General features: G+C 37.8%; 1 long non-coding RNA gene across 1 annotated transcript in view; it reads left to right on the top strand.

The window, feature by feature from the left end:
* The first annotated feature begins 13,356 nt into the window (after positions 1–13,356).
* LOC112984052 (uncharacterized) overlaps positions 13,357–22,694 on the top strand; it is a 155,133-nt gene continuing 145,795 nt past the window's right edge. The window contains exons 1-2 of the long non-coding RNA XR_003259388.2: positions 13,357–13,412; positions 14,523–14,588. This is a non-coding gene — a long non-coding RNA (uncharacterized LOC112984052). The remainder of the gene's footprint in view (positions 13,413–14,522; positions 14,589–22,694) is intronic.

The following is a 22,694-nucleotide window of genomic DNA, read 5'->3' as shown; positions in this document are numbered from 1 at the left end:
AATTTAGTTCATTTATTTACTCTGTTGGTTAACCACTCATTTATGTGAGGGGAAGGGTGTGTGGGGGGTCTCTAGGGAGGCTGCTGGCTGTGCAAGCTCCAGCAGGATGGCTCCGCTTTAGCTGCTCTGCTAGAGAACAGGAAGGAGTTAAGGCAGTAACGAAGTAAGTGCAAGACAAAATAGATGAAAACTAATAGTTCCAGGAGCCTTTCAACTCTAGAAACCTAGTGTTTCTGTGTAAGACAAACTTGTGCAATCAAAGTCATAGTATGACAGGAAATAAGCCACTTGCACTGTTTTTAAATGAAGTGGATAATCAAATGATAAAATCATTTATTTGGCTCCTGGTACCCAACAAGTTGTGGCTGGTTCCTTTCTAAATCAAACCTGGTTTGAAAAGGATAAATGGTGTGACACCACGCACTGCCTCCCTCCCTCCTCCTTGCAGCAGGAAGTAAATGTCTCTGTGGAAGAACTATAGTGTGAGCAAACACAATATTGAGCCAGGAAATGTGCATGCAGGAGCATGTGTATACCTGAAGGAAAGCGTAGATCTTAAAAAAACAAAACAAAACAACCTCCCCAAAACACACACACCAACCAACCTATCCCACACCTTTCCCCATAAACATGTAATGCAAAGGAGTCTAAAATTACTTGGTGTTCTAGTGTACATTGATAAAGTGATATTTAATTACTCTGCCTGTGTATAAGACAGTACTGATGTTCATAGAACAAATTCTAGTAATATTATGCTGCTGAGTTGGGGCAGTTCTTTCTTACTTTGGTATTGGCACTTGGACATCTTTATAGGCCAATGTTGGTATCAGCCAGAATAACCTTTGCAGCTGTAAATATGCAGGTCTCCACACTTTTATGTGTGGAAATTTGCCCATACTGTTAAACGGTTATAATTGTAATAATTCTGACTACTGAAATTCTTAGCTTGATATTATGAAAGAATAAGAAGGGAGGAGGTAATCACTAAAAAGTTCATGCATGGGAGAGAAACAGAAATATTACTGAATCATTGTGTCATGTAGTTGATGTCTCCAGCTGTGACAGAGAGATTGTATTCTTTTTTTCTGTTGTTGCTTTTACATGCGTATAGGTTAAACTGAAGTGATTAAGCCCTTGGAACACAAGATGCAGTGTATGTCAGCTAATTGGCTGCTGACCCCTACTTTATAGTCTCTGTGGGCAGGTTCTCTTCCGTTTCAGCGTCTTGTCAACTAATTTTAATGCTCTTAATCCTATTCATATTTTGTGGTGTAGTCTAGGCCAAAAATATGTCTTCATAATTCAGTCCAGGCAAATTAGAAGATATTAAGGCCCATGCTGAAAGGGTTTGCCTTCTAGGCAAACTCATGATTGCATCACTCAGATGTTTCACTGTGAAAGCCATGTCTTTCTCCTCCTCTCTCAGTGTCACAGCAAAAATAGTCTGAAGTCAGGTTTTCTTCCGTCTTTCCATTCCCTTCCAGCTCTCAATACTTTTTGATGGCCTGCAGCTCTCAATGCATCTCCATTTTCAAATCAACCCTCTCCTCTATCAGTTTTCCCTCAAATTTTGAATCCTGCTATTCTTGTTGTCGTATGGTCTCCTGGTTGCTAGCTGTCTCCCAAGTCAGTCAAATGTTGCTGTACTTGTTACTGACAAACAGATGAAAGAATCTGCTGGGCTACTTGGCTATAATACATGGAAAAAGGTCTTTATACTAAAGTTATTCCCTGCTTTTGCATTCTGCTAATAAATTCTTGCTTGTTGAGATCAATTTTCAAGGGATTGACCATGGGTTAATTTTACATATTCTGGATCTGAACAACTTTTGGATGGAATAGGTTTGAGTGCTGTTGTTAGAAACCTAGCACCGATAGTGATTATTCTGGTCTGTTTTCAAGCTTTTAGTTTTACAGGTTGATATACTGGTGGAAAAAAAGTAGTTATTCTAATTTCTGGGATGGGATTTCCTTCTTATGCCAGGGAAGTATTTGCATGCTTTGGAACAGAAAAACTGATAACTGACTGGACAAGATTTGGAAGTGAGAATTTTTCAAATGTAAGAAGCATGTTTTATCCTCCTGGAATGGACTAATATTACATCGATAAAGTAGCTGCTGCACTAGTGGCAGGATCTGAGCATGGGAGGACACAAAGTGCCTTTAGATGTTATTTTATGACAGTTTCTATTTTGTGTGGAAATAAAGCCATACACCTTCTAACTTTTGAATGCCTCTGATTTAAAAATAAACAAAAAAGCTACTACACTTAGATGCAGTACAGTACTCATCTTTTTCTTCCTCTTGTTTTTATTTTGTTGTATTTGAATGGAAGTTGGTGTTGAGCTAGAATGGACAAACATAAACAATGCATATATATCAGAACCTCAGGTAGGATTATAGGCTTAAATTAAAATAAAAATTCTAACAACATGCGGCTGTCGTAAGCTGACAGTTGGCATGTTTTTTCTGATGGTTTGCCATTAACATTTTAGAATATTTTTCATAATAATGAGAGAAGTGGTATTGGCCCCCAAATGTTGAATTTTTCCCTGCATTTCTGGTTAGGAAAACTTCCACTGTGCTTCCCTATTATTTGTAGTATAGTAGTGTTTAAAGCCATGGACCATGACCCCCAGTGCTAAATGCTATACAAAAATACACAAAGGAGACAGTTCTTGCTTTGGAGAACTTACTCTCTGACACAAGAGACAAAATGAGATAAAGATGGAAATCGCAGTGAAACTCTGTATTCAGCATCATAATAGATGGAAGCTGAGCATATCATTGGCGTTATTGTCGTTGAGGTTTTTGAAGGCCTCAGGGTAAAGGAGAGAGAGTGAAGGTAGGTTTGAAGAAGGATAATCAAGTTGCTTTGTAGTTGTTTTGGGGGGTTTCTTGCCTCTGAGGGAGATCATTGCAGAAAGCACCAACACAGTTACTTAAAAATAGAAACAAGTAGGCATGGGAGGTATCATGGGTGAATTAGGGGCTTTGGGTCATCTCTTGATACACAAAATACATATGAGGGTCTGAAGAATGGGCTGCAAATGCAAATAAAGATGAAGACAATTATCTAATGTTTTATGTGGTAGAGAGGGCTGTATGGCAAATAATAGCCTGATTGAAGTGCTGGAGAGGCATTGGCACAGTGAGTCATGGATGAACTAGTCTCTGAGGCTAAGTTCAGTGTTCTTCAGCAGTGCCTTTCTGTGCTAATGGTCTGGAGAGGTGGGATGGTGCCTTGTAGGCATCCAGATTCTGAATCCACTCCTCCTTCATATTCATAAGGTGGGGTGGCTTTTGAAATATGACTTTATGTGGTTGTTAATCATCATCTGGTTAACTATGAAACTGTATTTTTGGCATTTCCGTTGCCCAATCTGAGCTACTCTACCCCGTCCCTGCTGTATTGTGAAGACTGCACAATTTACGGACTAGCTGCTGCTTTGTACAATGTAGTGTTCTTGGTGCTGTTAAAGTTGTGGTTTTAGTTGATATCTTGGAATTATGCTATGATATTCATGTGCCCATTAATAGATGCTGCTGATGCTCTGAATTATTAAGGGGTTGGTGTTCTGCTGTGCCAAACAAACAAATTGGGTAGAACTATAAGGTGGACAGACAGTGGATGCTATACTCTAGGTCACATTTTTATGGAAGTAAAGGGAGGCATTTGGCAAGGTGGCATACAGGAATGGCTGAAGCTGACCTTAGCTAATGGATTTATAAGCAAGATTTAAGAGGTTTAAAAACAGGTTTTCCAAAATAGCCAGTGATAAATTGGCTATAAATTGCCTGTCTGCTGAGAATTCATTGCAGCTTCGACATTCATCCCTCTGCCAGATTCCTTGTGCTATAGCTGCTTCACTCACCACATATCTTGCCTAGTTTTCCAAACCAAGTTTTCAGTCCTACACGCCTTGTCTTCCTCACCTTTCTGCATAGAACTTCTCCTACCAGAGACATATATTACCAGGACTTCGGGGCAAGTGTTTTACAAGTTGAATTAGAATGGTGATAAGGAAAGACTGGGTAATCCAGCTGCTTTTCTCTCCTTTTACTTCAATTATTATGGATTTTAAATTATATTTGGGCACTGAAATTATGCCTGCATTTTATTGACTATGTAGTTTACCATTGGGCTTATTTGCTATGTTTTTCTAAACTTAATGCCTGCTCTCTCATCCATTGTTATATAGATGTATGAAGGGCTCTGAAAGCAGTTACATTATGCAATTTAGCAGTGCCTGGTATATTTTATTAGGATTAAGAGCTTGTAAAATAATATAGTAGTACTTAGAGTTTCAGGAAATACCTGCCTGAAAAAATAGCAATGGTAACTTGATATGATATGTGTATGTTTGCTTTGAGTTTGCAGAATGTCTTTAAGAGACAAGCTTCCTGCTAGCCAATTTATTTTTTTTGATAACAGGGACTGTCTAGAAGTACATTTAGAAGGCAAACACAGTAATTAATTTGTCACTGAAACCTGAGGGGTCCTCTTCCTCATATAGGTGATAATGAAGGTTTTGCATGTAATTAGCAGGAATAATTAGCACATTTCTGGTAACAAATAGACTGAGTGGTTCTCTGCAAATAAATTAATTGTTGTGCTAACACAGGCAATTGTCTCTTTATTGTCTGACAATGCCCCTTGTTTGCACTAAAGCTTATTTCAGACCTTAGCAGCTTTGCATAAATAGGAAGAAGAATCTATAAAATTGTACCTCGTCCATCTGCTTCTGCGAAACTTCAAGACCACCAAGGGGCTTGTTTGTCAAGACTTGTTAAACAATTTGTAATCTTGAACATGTGTTTCACTATATTAACAAATGAATTGTTCAAATCAACTTAGTGGGTAAACCAGAAAAACCACACTGATCAATCAAATGCTGACTGTGGGCATCTAGGAAAATAGGTGTCTCTGAAAAAAATACATCAGTAAAGTCATAGCAAAACTATGTAGAAGCTGAACAATTCCCAGAATTCCACATATAATCACACAGCCGAGTGGAACTGTTTTAATGTTCCTCCTAATGCAAAACTGCACTGTGATGCCTTTTTTTTCACTGCTGTAAAAAGCAGGGCTTCATATATCTGCTACCATATCCTCTGAGCAGCCTTATTTTAGACAAGGCTTAGTCAACCCATGCTCTGTCTTCAGTTGCTCTTTTTGGAAAATCTAACAAGCTAGTATTGAGCTAGTCTTTCTACTTCAAGGGTTTTGTTTCATCCCTTTCCTATCTTTTTCCTGGACTTTTCACTTTTCAGAAGCAACTATCATCCCAGCAATAATCTCACATTAGCGGCTGGGTTTTCATAAATATGGAAGTTTTTTGTTATGGTGAAGTCAGTCTGCAGATAAGTTTAGTACCTTCCATTTGTCTATGAAGAGGGAGGAAGATGAAGGGAGAAAATATAGTCTGAGGGTGGGATACCACAGGTGTAGGGTTGGTTAAAACTGTAAATTTGTTTTGTGGAAGAAAAGGAAAAATTACCAAATTTCCTCTGGAGTGGAAACAATAAGAATGCAGTTGAAGAGTGTGGAGTTATTTTTTTTGATAATAACAGAATAATAATTTGTAATTTCATTTCCAAATGAAACATATTTCCACATACTGATGTATTTTGTTTTTTATTTTCTGATTATTTCTTAACTTGTCCATAGTAGCAGTGGCAGTGTGCAGTGCCTTTATGAATCAATGTAAGAATAATAACAGCAGTATAAAAATTAAAATAAGTCTCAAAACATAATGCCAGCCATTTTTGGAATCTGTTTCTAAAACTGAACAACAGCAGAAGAATCAGTTCCTGCATTTTTAAATGAGAAATATTGTTAAGTAAATATAATTTCCTGAAAAAATATCAGTTTTCTAAAATGATATTTTCTAGCATAAAATATTTCAATCAAAATTAATCATTGGGACCTACATCCCCTTTTCCTTCCTTATTGGAGAAATGCTACTCATTCTGCCATTTTTGTGTTCTTCTTGTGGTTGACAATAAGGTGTCCAGGAACATTTAAAAAAAAATGTTTTTGCAAGTGTCTCTACCATTGCTAAACTTAAGGCTTATCCATACTTGTAGCTGGTTGACTTCAATCCCTTTTTACTAGTGTGGTGTGTGTCAGCCAAGCTAACTTTTTTTTGTGAATCCTGTCAAATGGTATACAGTTTTGTGAGTGTGGAGATGTGGGCTGAGTTAAACAGACTAGGTATAAAGGTATTCTTCCTTAAAGCACTGTTTGTGCATCTATCCAGCCTTCCCAAGGATATCCTGCAAAAATTTGTTGGGCTTATTTACTGTTTACTTGTGTGTCCCCCCAGTGTTCCCAAGGCCTTACGACCAGATAACCTCTGAGTGTAAATGGTGGTATGGAGGGTGATGTAAGCCCCAGTTACTATGCTGTCAAGCCTTTTATTTTTGCATGAAGTCTTGTTAACAATGTTAATATTAATTAACAGTTATTATGGAACTGGAGAGAGAAATAGTTAAGAAAAGTGGGCACAGCCAGTGTGAAGGAGGGGAGAGGGATGCTGAATGGGCTGCCTGAAGACTCAGGCCAGCTTTAGGACCTCTGGAATTGGTTGTAAGGTGTGTGGCACCGTGAGGCGTGAAAGCTTCTGCCATTCAGATTTGTATGCCCTTTCTGCCTGCTGGATTTTGAGGCTTCCACTGCTTTGCTCACCTAGTCTGCTATAAATTCTCTGCCCCTTTTTTTCTTCCCTTGAAGCATGCAAGAACACTTATGCTGGTTGTGTGCTGTCCCTATGCCTGTGTGTTCATGGCTCTCTCTCTTTACATACTTTCAAAAAATCCAGCTGACTGAGATGGTGACACTGCTTGAACTAAATAATAGCAGGCTTGAAGGAAAAACAGTTTTACTGTAGCAGCAGAGGCAGAAAAGGAAAGGCATTAGAATTATTTTTCTGGCTTACAGTTTCATTAGTGCCCTCAGCTTTGAGCCAGCATGAGGTATCATGAGGTAATTTGGCCAAGTCATACTACACAAGACATTTCAAAGAAGAAAGATGTTTTATGGTACTTTAAGAATTTTGTTCATTTTGGTCACTGCAAAATTCTATTTATTTTGTACTTTGCTGATCATTGACTGCTAGAAAAGAGAACTTAAGCCAAAGGATTATTTATATCATGTAGATGTAGCAATAATAGTCCCAGTATAGGCCAGCAGAATATTTAGCACAGACTACAACTCACTCCTTGGGCTTCTCTGCAGTTCAGGGTGCCAGTTTGTTCTGGCTGCCTGAAGCGCCCCTCTTGCAGCACTCCTTACTGTTGGTGCAGGGTATGTGCATTAAATCCCAAGATGCGACCTGTAAACCCAGCTGTGTGAGAGGAATATAGTCGGTCATGTGATGAGATACGTATTTCTACAGGGGTCTCGCCATAGGGTGCCCATACGTTGTCATGCATCAGCGGTGTGCATGGGGCCAGGGTGGGGCAAAGGCTATAGTGGGTGGCCTTGATGTGTTTCCAGACAACGTGGCATCACGTTGTTTCCAGAAAACGTGAGCATCAGGAGGCAATGGATTAAGGGACTGTATGATTTGCTCTAGTGACAAATGTTGACAGAAGAAAGAAGAAATCTAGCATTAATGCTGTTCTCTTTAAACTGTTTGCTTTGGTGCCAGCCCTGCCTGCTGAGGTATGCTGTTCGTGTTTGAATTGCTGACTTTGGTGTTCCGTACACAGGATTTTGTAGAATGAACCAAATTTAATTTCTCAGCCGTAAAAGAAAGCAATCAAGATTTTTGACTTCTGTTGCTTTGGAGACTCTTGTGTGTGACAACACCACAGTGGTGAGATAGGTGTCTCGTCCCTCTCCCTGTGCTCTGTAGGTAACAATGAACTAAATTCACATTCCTTCCATTTTGCTTTATGAAACCAGGTGCAAAACTGTTATCCAGCACAAATTAAAGTATCAGTTTGTGGTCCAACATAATCTCCCCGCTTTATCTCCATTGTTTCCAGGTGGCTAACCCACAAACTGAGGGAATCCTTGGTGTGATAGACAAATGGTAGCAAATTTCTGTGGTGACTTTTCAGCAAGTTATTTGTGCCAGAACCTATTGAAATTGCACACAGGTCTGCTGTGCATGGTAATGAATAACATGGACACAAGAATTTATAATGTTTGCCCCCAGCTGTATTCTAGAAAGTTCTTTACTATAGCTCCAAAATCCCATGTAGAGAGGGCCAACTTTAGTGAACAGGTAGTTAACTTTTCATGCTGGTTTTCTCTGAAGGCTCAGTAGCACAGATAACTTTGAAAGGCTTTCTGGAATTTGCTTTTATCCATTGGTGGTAGTCTGCCTTGCATGGGAGGATTAACTTACGAGGGCTGGAAGGTTTTCTTTGGCTGTTGTTTAGATTTTTTTCCTCTTGATTTAGTTTTAATCTAATCTCTTCTAGGCACCAAGCAGAGCTGAAAAGTGAGTGACTTTTTATCTAAATTGAAGTGATAGCAATTGATCAGGTTTTCATCATCTGTCTTTGCTGTCTTTGGAGCTTCCTCTGTGATCTGCAGTTGACTGAACGAAATGAAAACTCAACTGAATTCTTTAGCTAGCTAGATGTTTATTTATAGATAGGTATGTTGAAGCATGGTGGTGTAGGGCCTGATTCTGTTCCTTGCTATGAATAGCAAAACTTCTGTTGATTTCATTGAGAGTAGGAACATCTTTGACTGACTTGAAAAAGGAGAATGACACTTATCTTTGCACTGTGGTTTGGAACAAGTCATGTTTACTGACAGTAGAACAGAGAACTGGGTCATCCTGGTAAAGTTTCAGGTAATGCTCATCACATTTTGTTTTTACTTCTGCTTTTGTTTTCTTCCTAGGTACTTGACATTAATATGGACATCTTATTATATAGGTCTTACAGCATTAGAACAACATGACTATGCATTAAGTGGACAAGCAGCTGAGAGAAGTTCATGGTCTTATCAAATGAAAATTAATTTCTTAAATGCCTGTGAGTATTAAAAAGCATGCAAAAAATGAACAGCATTTACTAGCCACGCTTCAGTTTTGCTCAGTTGCCGGGAGTATTATTTAGTTTAAACTGGATAACCAGAAGCTTTAATTACAATATGCTGCACAGGCACTGCAAAAAAGTTCTCTGAGGCCTTTTCCTAAGTAGATCTACTGTCAGTGCCAAGCTCTTCTAGTCACTGTGCATTGATTCCGCCAACACACAGGGAATACTTCGCTCTGCCAGTCCAAGTTAGCTATTAACATAGTGTGTCTGCTTGCAAGCTCTGTGCTGCTTTTTAACTTAGAAAGTAAGCTCCTTGACCAAGGATTTGATCAAACGAGGGAGGAAAAAACCCCAATCACTGAAACAATGCCTTGAACTTTAACTTGTCTGTTTGATTTCCCTTATAGTGGAGCAGACATCATTTCAAAAAACATTTGTTTTGATTGAATGATTACATTTGCAAGTGTTTTGTTATATGAACATTGAAACAGATTTAAGAATGTGGGGGTGTATATAATATTTATTGTGATAAATGCCTTTGAATTCTTCTTGCTAATTCACCATATATTTCCAGAGCTGATCTAAGCATTGAAGTGAACATTGACAACTTGCTTTATTAGAAAACACAAGAGAAAGTTTTAAGAATCAACAAAGACTGGTGTCTGCCATCCCCCCTCCATATTGTGTAGGTGGTTTTTCCCCTGTATTTATGGGCAGAAAAAATGTTGGCTCGGAGCAACAACTTTTTGGGTTCTTTTTAGGTTTTTTTTGATCTTTACGCATTGCTCCTTCTTAACAATGCTGACTGAAGATCACCAATAAAATACTCTGAAATGTTTATTCTCTGTCATAGTCTATAAGTTACAAAAAGCAGCTGAGCCTTCACTGGGGCTTTTGAATATTCCAAAGGGGTAAAAAATATTTCTGTCAACCTTGGAATTCAAATATTCCTAACACTAATGCCCAGTATCCAGCAATAAAAGTAAACAACTCTAAGTTTTGAGTTAAAATGCAATACATTTCATAGTAGGAAGACAGTTTCTAGGGGGCAGTAGCTTCTTTTGCCCCCTGAGAGTATTATTAGTTCCAACTACTCATAAGTTGTGCACTGTCGTTTAATCTGAATGAGTGTATGGAGTATGAAATTTGCTGTTGGTGGCACTGTCCTTTTCTAATCTGAGGAGTGCTTACTGTTTTGATGGTAGAAAATGAAGTCGTATGCACTGGGCTAATAAAATGTTATAGATACTTTCACTGTATGCCGAAATCTAAAGATAATGAAAAAAACCTGATTATGTCTGTGGATTACTCTAATCAATTATCCGTACTGCTTAATAATAAAACAACAAGAATAAATGGCTGAGATTTTTCCTAACCTAGATGATCCTAGGAACACATTGTAAGAACTGTTACATAATGGTATCAACATTAAAAAGAAAATATATGTTTTTCAAAACATTTTTACTGGTTTAGTTAGTCTTTTATTCTTTCTTGCAAAATAGAGGCTGATTTATGCCAGCATGAATACATTTTACATAAAATGTCTGGTATCAAAAGTGAAAAAGAGCATAAAAATTACACACAAATTAATAGATTTTAATTATGATTAATGCTTAATAATGATCATTGGCTGTTTTCAGGTAGTAGCAACTATTTTTCAGGTCATAGCAAGCCGTTTTTCTGGAGAAGACTAGATGATCTGGAATTGATTACTGGAGGCGTTTCTTCACCAAAATGTAATAATGCAGTATCACATATGGGGTTATCCAGCATTTACTGAGAAACAGACAAAACTTCATTTACAAATTGTGATTGAGCCCTTTAGGTAGGAGGCTTCCTCCTGTGCAGAACTCCATGTGTATCAGTGGCTTTTTCTTTTCACAGCCATGATTAGCGTCCCTATCGGTCTGATTGTAGCTCTTGGGCAATGGATGTATAAGGGCAGTTGTCCTTTCTTGAAAACATTGGCTTCAGTGGAGCAGTGCATTATACTAAACCGATCTAGAATATAGTTGTTCAAAGAGCTTTTAATTTCTGGGAAAGTTAGACAAGTTTCCATTCTGGACCTGATCAATTTGTAAAATTGTGAGTGTTAAAATCATTTTAGAATCTTAGAATAATTTAGGCTAGAAGGAACTTTTGGCGATCATCTAGTCTTAACCCCTGCTCAAAGCAGCGTGAATGATACAGCTCTTGTGGAGAAGAATGAAAGAACAACTCCCTGTAACACCAAAAATGTCCATAGCCAGTGTTGGACAGGAAATATCTGACCAAGCCAATATTCCTGGTGAGCCTCAGAAAGGTGAACTGGCTTTTGTGGATGCAAAATTGATGAATACTCATCAAACTTACTGACCACCACATTATCCACTTTGTGCTTACATATGCTAATAACACTTGATTTTGCCACTTATCCCTGGAAAATCATCATTCCTCTGCTTATTATATTATCCTTTATTCTTCCAGTTTCTTTTAAACCATTTCCCTATGCTTTTCCCTTTTTGTAATCTTTGAGTAGTTCACCTGTGAGAATATTCCCAATTTTGCCCTTTTTTTCAGAGGTCCCTATATGTTTTAGAAATATCAAGGAAACCTCCTCCCATGCCTGTATGATTTTTTCTCTTCGAAGTGAGCCTGCTCAGTGACCTGCCCATACTATTGGGTGGGATGGCAAGAATAGGTTGAGTTATACGTGGAGCAACTGCAGTTTCTGCTGAAGTGAGACTTTTTCTTCCCAAATCTATGTGAAGGATAAATGCAACTTTGAGATGAACTCATAAATTTTTTTCTTCCCAACTGTTCCAGACTCTTTTGAGGCTGACATGACCCACAATTTATTTCATGTAATTTGTATATTTTGCTGAAGAACACATGATCGGAGGGTATTTTACTCCTAATGTTAGATAAACACCTCTAGAGGGCAATTCAACTGACCAAAGCTGATAGCCTGCAGCATGGGATTTCATCTTGTTTTATGACCCATTGGCCTAGCAAATCATTTTGATGGGGGACTTGACTACATGTTGAGCTAGTCGTGAATAGCCATTCCAGAATTATTACTGAATAATCACATGTGCCAATGTATTTATTCCAACTGAATTTCCCCACACACTCTGTTATTCCTGGTTATTCAGGAACAGCTATTACACTTAAAATTCACACGCCCTCTTAATCCCAGTTGAAGCGTAAACAGATTGTCAGAGAGTCAATAATGTTAACATTAATCTTTTCCTGATGTCAAAGTGCTTGCTAATAGTTGTTTTAGGCAAAACACTATGACCTGGATTTATCACACCTAATTCCAGCCCTAGACTGAGACATCACTGCTAAGGATATTGTATTTTGAGCTCTCTTTGCAGTCGGGCACATGTGGATAAGGCTTCCCCAGAAAGCCAATCAGCACGTCTAATGTGGAAGTTGTTTTCTGGAGGTGTCAGTGTCTCTTCTTTGATAACAGAAAGCTCCAGAGATAGTAGGGTGCTTATTTAAGCACCTCAGGTAAATGACAGTGTTCTGTGGGAGGAATCAGGACTAGGGTCAGTAAGTCCTCCATCTGCAGGAGAGGGTGTTCAGGTTGATATATTTATGTAGCCTGTAGGACACAATGGAATTGTCCAGGTCTCCTAATTTAGTTTTATCTTCTACAGTTCTTCTTGTTGTAATTTTTAAGATTTTTTAAAAATAATTCAGTATGATAATTCCTCTTTCAGAGGAAAGAACCTAAGGCACAAGCAGGAAAGAGGAAATCGAGAAAGTTGGTTCATCAGAAAAGAAAAGCAAAAGGTAAAGATAGTGCCCTGATGTTGATGACAGCTTATATAAATATGCTGGACCATGATTTGTGGTGGCTGAGGAACGACCTCATGAAACTTCTGTTCCTGGTAGGTGGGATGGAAGTTGGGGCAGCAATTTCTTTTGATTTCACACTGAAATCTGACAGCATTTGCAAGCTGGAAACCTGATTCAGACAAAATGCTCTAACTTGGCATGAAGATGAGTAGTAGTCATCTGCTTTGGGACTGTATTACTATTCCTACTTTAACTCTGGAATGCTATAATGGAAAGTATCAGTGAACTGTGTCTTCTGAGAAAATCTGTTGTCTTTTTGAACCACATCTTTCTTTGCCTGTGAGGATATACCTCAAGGTAATATCCTTCAAAGACAAAAATAAGTAAGGGTATGGCTTCCATCAGCAGCTCCACTGCAATTAAAGAACCCAGTCATACATATCATTTAATAACCTTCTGTGTATTTCCATCATTGAGACTCAGGGAGAGAGGACTTTTGAAACACTAGTGTGCATCTTCATTACAGAAACTGTGAGACTGATCTAAATTAGTTACTGCCTGGAAACAATCCAGATGGTGATGGCCGTTCATTTCTACACATGAAAGGAACATCTGAGGTGGGTGCGAGCCAGAAGTATGCTGGTAGGAAAGTGAACTTTCCTAGAATGCAAAGTATATTTACATGAACCATTTGTTAAGTAGTTTCAGACAGGCATATTTGCATCTGATGTATCTGACTGGATAATTCACAGAAAGAAAGTCCTTAAATTAACAGACTAAATTCATCAGTGTAAATTTACCCACTGCAATCAACACTTGTTACAAATATTCCCATTCTGTCTCATATGGAAAAGCTTCTCTGTTGCATTTAACCTTACTGCTGGCCCTCCTTTATTCGGATAGATCTGGTAATGCTACACACTTTCGGTGAAATTCTGGCCCATTGAAATTAGTAGGGAAACTGCTGTGGATTCTCATGAGGATTTCTGTGTGCTACAAAAGAAACCTTCTGATAAAAGCAAAATACATTTAAGGTTTGGATTTATGTTAGACAATGAATGTACAGCTGTGACCATACCTAATTAAATCGCATTCTCCATTACACTGTTTTCCTGTTATTTAACCTGTACTTAACTAAGAAATTATCACTTCTGGGTGCGTCATTCTACATATAGAATTTAAAATTCCTATATCACCTTGAGCTTATATTTTAGTCAATCAAAATGTAAATATTTCTTTGTATTTTAACCAGCTCCAGACCTTGGATGCTGATGTCAGTAGGTAGATCTTATCTTTTAAATTTTTTCTGTAAATTCTTTTTCAAAATATTGAAGAATGTCTATCTGATACAAAATCCTATGCAAAACAATTCTTGCTATGTTACAGTGAATAGACACTTTAAAGTCTGATCTTCTGCTTTCTGCCTATAAACCAATTATTTAGTTTCGTAATTTTCCTTATCCAGTTTCATAATTTTCCTGAGGGCAGCTTATATTTAATACTATATGCAATAATCCATCAAGTGAAATATTGTCAAAGGCTTTCTGAGAGTCCAGATATCTGTGCTGCTATAGTTCATGTCAATGGTTATTTCCCCTAGAACCTTGAAGTTAGTAAGAGTAGTTTGATGTATTTCAGTTCATAAATCTGTCATGATATGGTTTTGTACATCTTTATGCAATTAATAGATCTTTTATTTCTTTAACTTTTCTTCTACTGATTTTTAGCCATTTCAAGTGGAGCTGAGGCCGAATTAAAACCACTGAAGTTGAAGAAATCACCAAGTGATCTCAGTGAGTTCTGGAGAACCGTACCTTTCCGCTATTTAGTTTTAGAGATATTAGCACAGGTATATTAGCAGAATCCATACAGCAATATACTTTGTAACATGTTAGCTTAGACCAAGGTTATATTAAACACAAGTTGTTTTTCTTTTTTGTAAGATGTTTATGTATTTTTTTTATCCTTAGGCTGATATATTCTTGCAGAGTCTATTAGGGTATATTTTAACATATATTAAAAAAACCCGTATGAGCTGTACCAAGACAAATGAGAAAAAAGGTCACTAACAAGCAGTATCATAATCATTTAAAACTGGAAAGCAATCAGGATCAAAACCAAGAGAGTACACTGAGACAATAGCTGGTACAAAGACACTTCGTAAGGGCCTAGCAGCTGGGGAAGGGGGATCTATGATAACTACAGATGCCAAATTAGCCAATGTAGCCAGGCATAAGAGTAACTGGGTTATTGCTGTGTTTGTATAGATGCTTTTTCTTTCCTAAAAATGTTAGATGTGTGAGCATTTTTTTAAAGTTTTCCATGATCTAGCCATTCCACAGCTTCAGGAGTCAAGACATCTGCTTTGGAGATGTACTCATGTTTTGACGAGCCTTAAAGCACTGTGGTTTTTGACATAACACTGAAATGAAATCTTTGATGCTTGACAGCTGCTGGCTGCCTGGTATGCATTTTTTTCTAAGTTTCAGTGTGATGTTTACTACACATAATATGAATGTGCATCATTTTAAAGAACAGTTTTAATTTCCTTTACCCAGAGCTTTCTGTAGAAGTGCTAAATTTATAGAAGTTAACATCCTTTCAGTGAAGAACACTGGCAGTTTTAACAGGTCTCAGTGTGTGTTTGTATGTATGTGTGTAAGACTGCAGAGAGGGCATGAAAAGGCCATGGGAAGTTTTGCACGTGGTGGCAGAGAGATGCCATCGGATGCAAGGCTGGAACTAACATTATTGTCTTGGCATCCCTGACCCAGTGCTCGCTGCACATCAGAGAGGAGCTGCAGTTGGGAGGCTGTCAAGCTTAATAAAGTAAAAGTGAATGTACCGCAGAAGCAGTTGCAAATGCTGTTACAGTACTGCTAATGTAACCTGTAAAGCCAGATGGTGAACTTCTGACTCATATGAGCGAGCAACACAGGAGTAGTCCCATTGTCATTGAATTACTGTGGCCAGGGAGACTTAAAAAAAAAAAAAATCGTGCAGCATAGGAGCAGACAACTCCTGTTGGCAATACTGGCTGCCATCTAGCTCCTCTCTAATCTGCAAGCTGATCGCAGACCTGCTTACAACTGCTAGTTTACATTGGTGTTATGGGCAGCCCTTAGGGCAATTTCTGTGCAACATTTTATTCAGTGTTTATTAAAGATGGCATTTGCCCAGCTGCTGTTCACCAGCGATAATCATTTTCCGCTCAGGCTAAAGGGGAGAACAGTGACCTCTGCCTTTATGTGGTGGTGGCAGAAACAATAGGAAGCCAGTGTCCAAGGCTGCGGAAGAGCCAAACAGGAGCTAACCCCGTGGGGTGAGGAGGTGCCCGGGGCGTGCTTGCCAGCTCGGCTGAGCTGTAGCTGACTGCAGGAGGGACACCGGTGGGCAGAAAGTTAAGTGAATAGAGGAAAGCAGAGGTGGTACCGTGGGACGGAGAGGTGTTTGCAGAGCTGATAGCTACCGCACTTACTGGGAGGGCAGACTTAGATTTTGAAATAACTGTATTCACCTTTGGTATTATTTTTGTTTTTTTCTTTTTGTTTAATAAAGTAAGACTTTGTATACATTCTTTGTAAATAAGCAGGGCAGTAAAAAGAAATATCTGATTTGTATTATCAATTCCTCCTCCTAATAGATGCAAGCGAGCAAGGCCCCAGTTACTGGCAAACTGGCAGCCAAAGGGGAAACAAACTTTCCTTAATTTAACAAGCCTCAGTACCTATGGCAGGTTTTCAAATGTGCCCAGCCCTCATCGTTGCTTTGGAGCCACTCCTGTGAGGTGCTGAAAATTCCGGCCCCGAGCCAGCAGCAGGATGGATTGTGTGAGTGATTTTAAATGTGGAAATAGCCCTGTGACTTCAGTGGGACTATTTATATGCTTGAATTAAACATGTGCTTAAGTGCTTCACTGGTGCAGAGCCAGAATGCCTGGTACCTTATAGGACTGAGTCCTTGGAAATCTAATTAATACATTTCAGTGCCAAAATGGGGACAAAGTTCTTTTGAAAACTCGTCCACCAAGCTAGGTGTCTATATGTTGAACGCTGAGTTTTTCTGAAAATCTAGCCTTTAAATATCAACCTCAGTAATTTGCACTGATGACCATTTTAGCAGAGACATGCAGTCAGTATTTTTATTCCAGTTCTAAACACCTTTTGCACATCCTAAGATGGGAGATTTCACATAAACTAAATAACACATGGGCTACCGTAGATTTTTTTTTTGTGGTTTTAGACACACAAATCAGGGCCATTCCAAACAGTGTAAGGTCTAGCATTTAATTAAATTAAAACCCCACACATTTCTGAAAATGAAGTTGCCTTCGATTTTTCCAGAATGTCTCAAATCAATTTGCAGTAGTAGTCATTGCAATACAGATACATCAGCTTTGTTTTCATGGATAGGACCTTGAATCTGGTACTAAACTGTTAGTAGCCTTTGCGCTACTTGCATTTAGGAGACGCTATACTGCTAGCTGTGCTATTTTATGGATGTGGCTAAGACTGTATTTATCTATGCAAGGTTTGCTGATGGTATCATGCTTACCAATTTCTGTAATTAAGACATACTTTACAGCTGCAAAAGAGAACCATACTGCTAGAGTTAATTTTGACTGTTGAATTCATGAAGAAGGGATTTTTTGGTGGTACAGCTTTGGTTGCACTAGGTTTTTTACTGGTCTCCCATAATTTTTTCATACTTTTAACAAAGCTATGGCAGTGAAACTTTTAGATGTAGGAGAGGTCTGAAATCACCATTATAACTGTAGGTTGTTTATGAGGCTTCTGTTTTCTTGCTCACTTCTAAAATAACCAGAATGTTGAGGACCATCTTGGAAGCCAAATATGGGGCTCCATTTAACTTTACTATCCTTACACAGTTATTCAAAATGCAAGCACCATCGAATAACTTTTATGGCAGGTTTATATTAAAAATAGGGAAATCTTAGTATTATGTAGCAAAATTACAATTGCAAGCAAGCAGTTTAAACAGCTCTTGTTCTTTCTATATAAAAATTTATTGTCCCATAATATGAAAGATGTTTGACAACATTATTCATCTGTAACCTAGAGTTCCTGGTTTGTGACAATTCATACTTGTAGAGGATGTCTCAGTGGCTTGGGAATTGCTTTAATGCATCAGAAGTAGTTTAGGCTTGCAATTTTGCCACTAAGTAATACCATCTTTGATATTCTCTAGAAAATTTTCCTCTTTTAGTGATGAATCAAATATCCAAAAATGGAGACGTGATGTTTGAATAAATCCAGAACACTGCACACAGTGTAGTTGAAGATGTTACTACTTGTCAGTCTGAAAAGATTAGAACAAATTCAAAGTTAGCATCTTGTGGAAAAAAAAGTCTCTGTGGTAATATTTAACTTCAAAAGGGGAAAACATATAAAAATGGAATAGCTTATTGAAGAGAAATTTAAAAGAGCAGCCAATAGGGTAAAATGATTGAAGACCATACAGTAGAGGCTCAGAGTGAAAGTATACCACCTATCAAAAGCAAATTAAAAAAAAAAGATTTTTTCCCTAAAACTAGCTTGGCCAGCTGCACAGCAACAAGATAGTGCTCACCAGTGCAATTAAAAATCAGCAGGACAAGATGAATTCTATTGCAGGATTCATAGTTCAATTGCAGGAGTTCTAGAAGAACTCAAATATGGATTTATTTAAATTATTAGCTACGGTGTGGAGTTTGTGTTCAAATCAGCCTCATTATTAAAGAAATGAACAGGGTTAAAATGTATTGCCAATTTTTGAAAAAGCTCCAGATGGCATATAAGGAGCTTCAGGCAATCTGGCTTCTGTATTGGGTGAAATGTAAGAAATATAATGAAGGATGATAATTAGTAAACACCAATGATAAAATTGGTTAGAGTAGCATGGATGAGGGCAGACTCGGAAGAACTGCAAAAAGGCCTTAGGAGACTGATTGACTAGGTAATAAAATAGTAAATGAAATGCAGCATAAATAAATGAAAAGTGTTGCACCTGGGAAAAAACTATCCTAGCTTCATGTGTGAAATAGTAGAATTTGAGTGACCATTACCTTTCAGCAGTGAGACTTTGGTGTTATGATAAAAGTTCCATGAAAACATCAGCTCAGTGCTCAGTACAGTTTAGAGAGCAAATAGAATATTAGCAATTATTAGGAAAGGAATAGAGAACAAATCAGAAGGTGTGATTATGGCAATATTTGTATTCAACATTTACGCATGCCTTGAATAGTACCTGCAGTTCTACTCCTCTTGTTTCATCAAGGATATATTAGAAATTAAAAACGTTCAGAGAAGGGCAGTGAGGATGATCAAAGATATGGAACAACTTCTATACTGAGTAAGATAGGATGCTTTAGGTTGAGAATAAATAACTTTGTCTACAAAATCATGACTGATATGAAAAGGGTGGATAAAGATCAATTCTTCATTGTTTCTTCCAATATGAGAATAAGGGACCATCAAATGAAGTTGGTGTGTTCTTGGTTCAGAACAGTTGAAATGAGGTGTTTATTTATGGAAATGATGAAACTTGTGTGGACTTGTTGAGTTTCTTGTCAAAGGGTGTTGTGGATACAAGATGTTTTCATGAGTTCACAAGGGAATAGGACAATGTGAAAGAGAGATCCTCTGGAGATTACTAAATAGACAAAACACATCAAGCACAGGAACACCCCTGAGCTGAAAACAGCTGGAAGCTTGGAGAATATTTAGATGGAAGTATCATATATGGTTACCCTCTTAGTCTTAATGTGCTTATGGTCACTGCTGGAAACAGGAGATTGGACTGGGTAGATCTGTAATTTGAACTGCTGTGAGCATTCTCATGTTCTTCTGTATGTGCTTACATGTGTAATAAATATGATGCACTGGGATTTTCTAAAAGCTTTTGAAAAGCTTCCTACTGTTTTAAGATGGAAAGCCTTCTTATGAACTAATAGCTACTCAGAGGTAAAAAAAAACAAGGGATAAGAATAAATTACCAGTTTTCATAGAGGGACTGTTAGTGTGTTCTCCCATAGAGTCTATGGGAGGACCTGCATTGTTCCACGTATTTATAAATGATCTAGGAAAAGTCTATGAGGTACTGCTAAACACAAAGGAGTGGATATAGCTTTTGGGTCAAGAGATACCTGAGCTGCAAGTTGCCAAAAGCTGAAGGGTAGAAGAAGCATCACCCCGTGCTTGTTCCTTTTTTGTAGTCTTTCCCTAAGTATCTGTTGCTGGCTGGCCACCTTCAGACGCTTTCAGTCTGACCTTGTTCAGCCAGTCTTATACTCTTATGAGTCAAGTATGCTCTTGCCTATTTTGTTGACTTGTCAGACAACAGAAATGCAAAAAAAAAAAAAAAAAAAAAAAAAAAGTCCATTAGTTGCTGCAATTGTTTCAGTCTGGAGTCAGATTATGTAGAAGGTTTAGTACTTATATGATTTAATTTACAGGTTGTTCTTTTGCTGACAGTGATTGCTGAACCCTATCAATTCACTGTTCTATTATTTCCTCTGTCACTCACAGCTCACAGATTTTGCTATTATTCAATTTGGTGTCTCTAAATTATACTTCTTTGGAAAGTATTTTCATAGAGTAGTTTTGGGCCTGATTTTCTCTTTTCTTGCCTTGATTTCACATATCTCCTATTTCTCAGAATTGATCCTGATTTCTTCCTGAGAGAGAGAGAGACAAATGGGGATACATTGAACACATTCATATCTAATTTCTGTCAATATGAATGCCTGAAGAATTCTTTCAAAATGTCTCATTCACATATCTTTAAATATTTCCTATCTTGTTATGTTTATATATTTTACTGAACTAATCGTGATAAAAATGGCAGTTGAAAGCTTGCCTAATGATTCAGTTCAGCAAACTGTACATATTTCAAACAGTACAAACATATGCACTACTGATTTTCTATTTAAAAACTGGCCATGGACATTAAATTTAAAGGCTCTGAGGCCCTGGAGTGGTGCTGAATAAACATCTAACAGTAGTAATATGTTCAGTACATGAGTGCCACTGCTAACTTAATTCCACTTCAGGATATCAAGAATCACAGACACCTTCTTCCCACTTAATTGCTGTGTTTAATTTGTTTGTTCGTGTAACACAATACTTTGGATTATAGTAGAGACCAAAAGGTCTCAAACAGTTCATTCCCCAAAACAAGCCAAGAAATGCAGAAGAGACCCAAACATGTTGAATATCCATCATGAAGAGCAGCTAGCTTTTTTACTTTTTTAGTAACAATTTGCTGATTTTTAAATTAACTATTATGTAAGGCTTTTGAAATCCTTCTGTAGTGTGAATTCTTTAGTTTGCATGAGGGAAATATCTAATGCTGGCAGACTGCCTACTTTGGACAACTTAAAATGACTTGCTTTAAGCATCTTAAATGAAATGTTGGCTGAATAATCAGGAGATTAATTACAATTCTGAATCATATGCTACTGTGTCTGCCTCTTGGTAGCCAGCAGCCAGAGCAGACATGATATTCATTGGTGGCTGGTCTTGTGGTGCAGGCATGTGAATCCTTTGAATATTATGAAAGTAAACACTCAAGGCAGGAACTCATCATCCTGAGGCAGTAATTTTAGCAGGTAAGCTATGAAAAGCTTGTCTTCTCTGAATAGTATTGCAAAATGTCAGGGTACTGAAACTGCTGAAATTGAACTTGTCAATAGTAAAGACCTCTATTTAGCCTAAAGTCAATGGGGCTAGGCTTTTGCTTTTCTGGTTCCACCTATCTAGGTCAAAACTTCCCATGTATATGAACAGTATGTTCTTTTTTTCCCTTCCCCTAAACAGAAGAAAGTCTAACTTCATAAAAATAAAATAATATAACTTAAAATTTCATTGCCTCTGAGGTATCCTTTGCATCTGCAGTATCAGTTACTTAATCCTTAGTCAAGAGATTCTTCCTAAAAGAAAACTTTAAATTTAGGCAAAACATATTTGCCCCACAAGGCCAGCATCTTGAAAAGATGCATCTTGAAACTACGAGTTCTGCAACTTACTTTTTCCTACCAGCTGTATTTCTTTTCTATTCTTCTGTATAGACTTTCCAGGTTTCTGGTATAACTGGAGAAGACAGTAGATATGATGTATAAGATAACTCTTCATCAGCTCCAGAGAGAGGTGTGTGGTTTAAAATCTGAATTCCACTCCACTGCTGGTCTTAAGTGACAAATGCTCTGTTCCTTAATGGCACAGATAATCCTCTTGGTAAGCAGTGATTTTTTTGAGAGAATAGTTTTTGTGGTATGTGTCTGTATTTGTGTATTTAACCAACAAGACAGAGCATTTACAGTTTAATGAGGGTATATGGATTTTGCTTACAAGTGCTGAGGGTTTTCCCTTTCTATTCTTTGGGAACAATACACTAAAATTTCCCTTTCCCCCAAGTCTGATACATTGCACACATTCATACCTAATTTTGGTCAATATGAATGCCTGAAGAATTCTTTGAAAATGTCTCATTCACTTTGGCCCTGACGCTTTCTCTGAAATTCATCAAGTGCACAGATCATCTGCATTGCTTGTAAAAATTTAGCTCACTGTTGTCTCTTCATTTCAACAACCTAGAATGATGCAGCATAACTTTGGGAAACAGCAGCATTAAATTAGAGATGCAAGCTACACACTCTAATATTAAAAATGCGTTCTCCTACTGTGGCCTAATTTGCCTTTTTCTTTTTATGCTGATAATGTATCTGAACCCACACTGTGAGCAGTGTGTAATAAGTTTCTAGGCTTTTGGCATCTGTTATGGACAAACTGTGGATTCTTTGCTGCTTCAAACAGCAAATGAAATGAGAAGATTGATGAAATTCTTGTCTAGATGTGTGACATGAAAATGTGCCTAAACAAATGTAATTTTGCAGCAGGAGC

The sequence above is a fragment of the Dromaius novaehollandiae genome, chromosome 2, assembly GCF_036370855.1.
Source record: "Dromaius novaehollandiae isolate bDroNov1 chromosome 2, bDroNov1.hap1, whole genome shotgun sequence".
Classification (NCBI taxonomy): domain Eukaryota; kingdom Metazoa; phylum Chordata; class Aves; order Casuariiformes; family Dromaiidae; genus Dromaius; species Dromaius novaehollandiae.
The sequence above is the reverse complement of the archived record's forward strand: the minus strand, read 5'-3'. Positions and strand labels throughout refer to the sequence as shown.